At 42.0% G+C, this 6,522-nt stretch overlaps 1 non-coding gene across 1 annotated transcript; it reads right to left on the bottom strand.

Annotated features, from left to right (window-relative positions):
* Window positions 1-597: 597 nt before the first annotated feature.
* LOC112135289 (U6 spliceosomal RNA) lies at window positions 598-706 on the bottom strand. The gene has a single exon (XR_002916591.1). It is a non-coding gene; the product is annotated as a U6 spliceosomal RNA (small nuclear RNA).
* Between the last annotated feature and the right edge of the window lie 5,816 nt (window positions 707-6,522).

Raw genomic sequence — 6,522 nt, 5'->3', positions numbered from 1 at the left:
TACCTGAGGTTGGGTAATTTATAAAGAAAAGAGTTTTATTTGGCTTACGATTCTGCTGCTGGAAGATTGGGCATCTGGGGAAAGCCTCAGGCTGCTTCCACCATACTGAAAGGCAGAGAGGAGCTGGCGTGTGCAGAGATCAGATGGCGAGAGAGAAGGCAAGAGAGAGAGGAAGAAGGTCTCAGGCTCTTTCTAACAACCAGCTAAGGTCCCAGGCTCTTTCTAACAACCAGCTCTCCTGGGAACTAATAGAGCAAAAATTCACTCACTGCCTCCCCGCCCCCCAGAGAGAACATTAATCTATTCATGAGGAATCCACGCCCATGACCTAAACACCTCCCGTTAGGTACCACCTCCAACATAGAGGATCAGATTTCAACAAGGTTCCAAGGGGTGGAATATCCAAACCACAGCACAAGCCAATGAGCAGTGTTAATGTAAATACTGTCTGTAGAAGAGCCAAGTAGTGCTTGCTGTGATTATACTTCCCTCTCTATAATTCTAATATCACAACTGCAGCATCACTCAAAATAGATAGTTCTTAATATCTTTTTCTTTAAAATTTTTTTAATTTTTATATTTTTATTAAAATATATAAAAAATATGGAACACGTCATGAATTTGCATGTCATCCTTGTGCAGGGGCCATGCTAATCTTCCAATTTCAGTATATCATTCCAATTTTAGTATATGTACTGTAATCCACCTGCCTTGACCTCCCAAAGTGCTGGAATTACAGGCATGGGCCACCGTGCCCAGCTGTTCTAATATCTTTTCCAACTGAGTTCATTCTGCTGATTTTTACCAGTTGCTCTAAATCATGGCACTTTTTTTTTTTTTTTCTTGAGACAGAGTCTCACTTTGTGTCACCCAGGCTGGAGTGTAATGGCGTGATCTCGGCTCACTGCAACCTCCACCTCCCAAGTTCAAGTGATTTTTGTGCCTCAGCCTCCTGAGTAGTTGGGATTACGGGGTGCACCACCACACTTGGCTAATTTTTGCATTTTTAGTAGAAACGGAGTTTCACCATGTTGGCCAGGCTGGTCTGGAACCCCTGACCTCAGGTGATCCACCCGCCTTGGCCTCCCAAAGTGCTGGGATTACAGGCGTGAGTCATGTTGCCTGTCCAATCATGGTGCGTTTGAACCATGTCTTTCCTGCTTTTTGTTGGTGGCATTTGTTTTCCCTTGAGGTTTATTTATTCATTTATTTATTGAGACGTAGTCTTGGTCTGTCACCCAGGCTGGAGTGCAGTGGCACGATCTCACCACAGTACAATTTCCACCTCCCAAGTTCAAGTGGTTCTCCTGCCTCAGTCTCCACAGTAGCTGGGACCACAGGCGTGTGTCGCCACACCCAGCTAATTTTTGTATTTTTAGTAGAGACAGGGTTTCACCATGTTAGCCAGGCTGGTCTCGAACTCCTGACCTCAGGTGATCCGCCCCCCCTCCGCCTCCCAAAGGGCTGGGATTACAGGCATGAGCCACCATGTCTGGCTCCCTTGAGTTTTTTATTGGTTTGTTTTTTTGATGTGTGTGCCTCGTTGAGGGAAGAATTGTGCCTCCTTGACTATTTCCCTCAAATCCTCTAGTTTGTAACCCATTTGTCTATTGCCTGAAATAAATGCATTCTTTTTGAAGACATTCTTTGCGGATTCCACTCACTGATGTCCTCATGGCTTCCTAGACTTGCAGTTGTTAATTTTCCTTAAATTCTAGGCTTTGTTCTACCATGTGTTAGATGCCACATCTCTTTGCCTGTGTTTTACATTCATTTTTTTTTGAAATATATTTAATAGTCTTAAGTGACTTATTCTGATTGAGGCTCACTTTCTGAGTCTTACGCGTTTGAAAACGTCTTTACTATGATTGGTATGGGTTTCTAGGCTTGAAATAAATTTTTCTTTAACCTTCAGAAATCTTGCCATATTGTTGCGGATTTGAAAAGGCACATGCTGGTCTGTGTTTGTTATTAACTGACTCTTTTTTCCTTTTTGAAAGCTACTAGAGTTTCTTTCTCTTTATTCCTCAATATTCTGCAATAATTATTAATACAATTATATAGTAATTTGACAGTGAGATGTCTAAATGTGAGTCTTTGCTCCTTTATTGAGTTTGGTAGTCAGTGGGTGTACAGTCAGGTTTTCTTCACACAAAAATCACACAAATTTGAACAAGGAAACTTTAAACAATCATTGATTTGTAGCAGGGGATTAACTACTAAAAGGAAAAGAGAGCTGTAAAGAATATAGGAATGGTTGGCTGGGCGTGGTGGCTCACGCCTATAATCCCAACATGTTGGGAGGAGGCCAAAGTGGGCAGATCGCTTGAGCCCAGGTGTTTGAGACCAGCCTGGGGAATATAGTGAAACCCTGTCTCTACAAAAGATTAAAAAGTTAGCTGGGCATGGTGGCATGCACCTGTAGTCCCACGTACTCGGGAAGCTGAGGTGGGAGGATTGCTTGAGCTCAGGAGTTTGAGGCTGCAGTGAGCCATGATCATACTCCAGCCTAGGCAACAGAGTGAGACCCTGCCTCAAAAAAAAAAAAAAAATTAAGAAAGAATATGAGTGACACATACCTTGAGCAGCCCCTCCCTCTAGGGCTGAGGCAAGATCGAGTTCAGAAGCAGCTGCCTCTCGCGCACCCCCAAATCTGAAATTCAGATCTCAGGGCATGGCTCCATGGCCCATTGAGGCAGCACAGTTTGGGGAGGAGCTGCATGCTAGCCCATGTGGGATACCGCCTGCTCAGGTGTTTAAAAAAGTGCTAGAAACCACCCACCCACTGGGTGCCTGCAAGCCTTGCTGGGAGCCGGCTGGGTGCTGGGGGTACTCACTGGAGACCTGCTCACAGGTTTGCTCTACTGAACCTTGTGAGGATGCTGCCTGCTGGGGTGTCTGCCAGACTTACCGGGAACCACCTGCAGGGTGCTGCCAAAACTCACTGGGGTGACGCCCCTGGGTATTCCACAGGCTGCTAGCTGCTGCAGGCACGAGCTGGTGAGAGCACACCCCATAGGAGAAAAGTCACTTCCTCCTGCACGACTCCTCCAGCACCCTCAACTAGCAAAGGAAGGCAAAGAAGGGTATCTGCAGCTGAGAGGTAACACATGGATAAACAGCAAACATCTTGAAGTCTAAAAACTTACTTGTCTCCTTAGCTCTGGGGAGTTTTCTTGCACAGGTTAAGCATCCCTAATTCAAACATTTGAAATGCTCTGAAATCCAAAACTTTTTGAGTGCCAACATGACACGACACTCAAAGGTTATGCTTATTGGAGCACTTAGGGTGTCAGAGTTTTGGATTAGAGATGCTCAGCTGGTAAGTAAAATGTAAGTATTCCAGAATCCAAAAATGTCTGAAATCTGAAACACTTCTGGTCTCAAGCATTTTGGATAAGGGGTACTCAAACTGTATTATTTCTTTGATAATTTCTTCCTCTTCCCCCTGCCCCATATTTTTCTGTGGTTTTTAGAATTCTGATTAGTCAAATGTTAGGCTTCTTCGGTTCCTTCTCTGGCTTTTTAATCTTTTCTTCAATTTTTCGTGTTTTTACTCTTTTGCTTTGTGTTCTGGGAGACTTCCCTAACATTATCTTTGTACTCTTCTATTGAACTTTTTATTGTGTAATCATCTTTTAAAATTATTTCGGCAGGTTTTTTGTTCGATTTTTTGTTGTTGTTGGATTTGTTTTTGTTCTATTGGCTGTTTTGTTTTCTTTGCTTTTTCTTGTGTTTTTCTCAGTAGAGCAAACCTGTGAACAGATCTCCAGTGAGCTCCAGTGAGCTCCACCCACACCCAGCGGGCTTCCCAGCAAGGCATGCACACTGTATGCTTTTTATAGCATTCTGCATTCTTTTTCTTTTATATTTGCATGTTTTATGGTTATATTCATCTTCCAGAAATGTCAAAATCTTTTGTTTTCTTTTTCTTTTCTTAAATTTTTTGAGACAGAGTTGCCCAGGCTGGAGTGTAGTGGCGCAATCTCGGCTCACTGCAACCTCTGCCTCCCAGGTTCAAGCAATTCTCCTGCCTTAGCCACTCGAGTAGCTGGGATTACAGGTGCCTGCCTCCATGCCTGGCTAATTTTTGTATTTTTAGTAAAGACAGGGTTTCACCATGTTGGCCAGGCTGGTCTTGAACTCCTGACCTCAGGTGATCCGCCCACCTCGGCCTCCCAAAGTGCTGGGATTACAGGCATGAGCTAATGCACGTAGCCAAAATCTTTTGTTTTCTGATAACTGATTCTTTTCTCTTCGCTGATGTAAGTTTGTACATTTTTTTTTTTTTTTGAGACGGAGTCTCGCTCTGTCCCCCAGGCTGGAGTACGGTGGCTCAATCTCAGCTCACTGCAAGCTTCATCTCCCGAGTTCACGCCATTCTCCTGCCTCAGCCTCCTGAGTAGCTGGGACCACAGGTGCCCGCCACCACGCCCGGCTAATTTTTTCTATTTTTTAGTAGAGACGGGGTTTCACCATGTTAGCCAGGATGGTCTCAATCTCCTGACCTCATGATCCGCCTGCCTTGGCCTCCCAAAGTGCTGGGATTACAGGCGTGAGCCACCACGCCCAGCCTGTACATTTTTTTAAAAGTCGTTTTTACCATCATTTTAGCGGGCCAGACTACATGAGTTTAAATCACAGCCCTGATATTTACTAGCCATGTGACTGTTCTAAGCCTTCATTTTTTCATTTATGAAATGGGGATGATAATAGTGACCTAGGTTATAAATCGTAAGAGTATAAATGAAATAATACACGAAAAGTCCTTAGCACAGTGCCTGGCATATACTCACTACTTTAAAGATAGCTTTAGCTATTATTATTTGTAAATATACCACATTACTTTAAACTGATTATAATCCATTTAATCATTATTTTAAAAGCACTTCTAGTCTGTAAAATATAATTTCTTTGGTCTTATTAATGACCACTGCTACTCCTGTTACTATTACCACTGCTACCACAGGTATCTTCAAGCAAGCAGATGTAAGAATTAATAGAAATTTGGTTTAAGGGCAAATTAATGGCATATGGCTTGGAGACATTTACTCAGGATATAAAATCAATATGCAAAAATCACAAGCATTCATATAAACCAACAATAGACAAGCAGAGAGCCAAATCATGAATGAACTCCCATTCACAATTGCTACAAAGACAATAAAATACCTAGGAATACAGCTAACAAGGAATGTGAAGGACCTCTTCAAGGAGAACTACAAACCACTGCTCAAGGAAATAAGAGAGGACACAAACAAACGGAAAAACATTCCATCCTCATGGATAAGAAGAATCAATATTGTGAAAATGGCCATACTGCCCAAAGTAATTTATAGATTCAATGCTATTCCCATCAAACCACCACTGACCTTCTTCACAGAATTAGATAAAAACTACTTTAATTTTTACATGGAATCAAAAAAGAGCCTGTATAGGCAAGATAATCCTAAGCAAAAAGAACAAAGCTGGAGTCATCACCTACCTGACTTCAAACTATATTACAATGCGACAGTAACCAAAACTGCATGGTACTGGTACCAAAGCAGACATATAGACCAATGGAACAGAACAGAGACCTCAGAAATAATACTACACATCTACAACCATCTGATCTTTGACAAACCAAACAACAAAAAAGCAGTGGGGAAGGATTCCCTATGTGTTAAACGGTGCTGGGAAATCTGGCTAGCCATATGCAGAAAACAGAAGCTGGACCCCTTCCTTACACCTTATACAAAAATTAATTCATGATGGATTAAAGACTTAAATATAAAACCCAAAACCATAAAAACCCCAGAAGAAAACCTAGGCAATACCGTTCAGGACATAGGCATGGGCAAAGAACTTCATGACAAAAACACCAAAAGCAATTGCAACAGAAACCAAAATTGACAAGTGGGATCTAATTAAACTAAAGAGCTTCTGCACAGCAAAAGAAACTATCATCAGAGTGAACAGGCAACCCACAGAATGGGAGAAAAATTTTGCAATCTGCCCATCTGACAGAGGTCTAATATCCAAAATCTACAAGGAACTTACACACATTTACAAGAAAAAAAAACAAACAACCCCATCAAAATGTGGGCAAAGGATATGAACAGACACTTCTCAAAAGAAGACATTTATGTAGGCAACAAACGTATGAAAAAAAGCTCAACATTACCGACCTGAGACGCAAATTAAAACCACAATGAGATACCATCTCACACCAGTCAGAATGGCGATTATTAAAAAGTCAAGAAACAACAGATGCTGGAGAGGATGTGGAGAAATAGGAACACTTTTACACTGTTGGTGGGAATGTAAATTACTTCAACCATTGTGGAAGACAGTATGGTGATTCCTCAAGGATCTAGAACCAGAAATACCATTTGACCCAGCAATTCCATTACTGAGTATATACCCCAAGGAATATAAATCATTCTACTATAAAGACACATGCACACATATGTTTATTGCAGCACTATTTACAATAGCAAAGACATGGAACCAACCCAAATGCCCATCAATGATAGACAG

Source organism: Pongo abelii, chromosome 8 (assembly GCF_028885655.2).
Source record: "Pongo abelii isolate AG06213 chromosome 8, NHGRI_mPonAbe1-v2.0_pri, whole genome shotgun sequence".
NCBI lineage: Eukaryota > Metazoa > Chordata > Mammalia > Primates > Hominidae > Pongo > Pongo abelii.
This window is presented reverse-complemented; position numbering and strand designations above follow the sequence as displayed.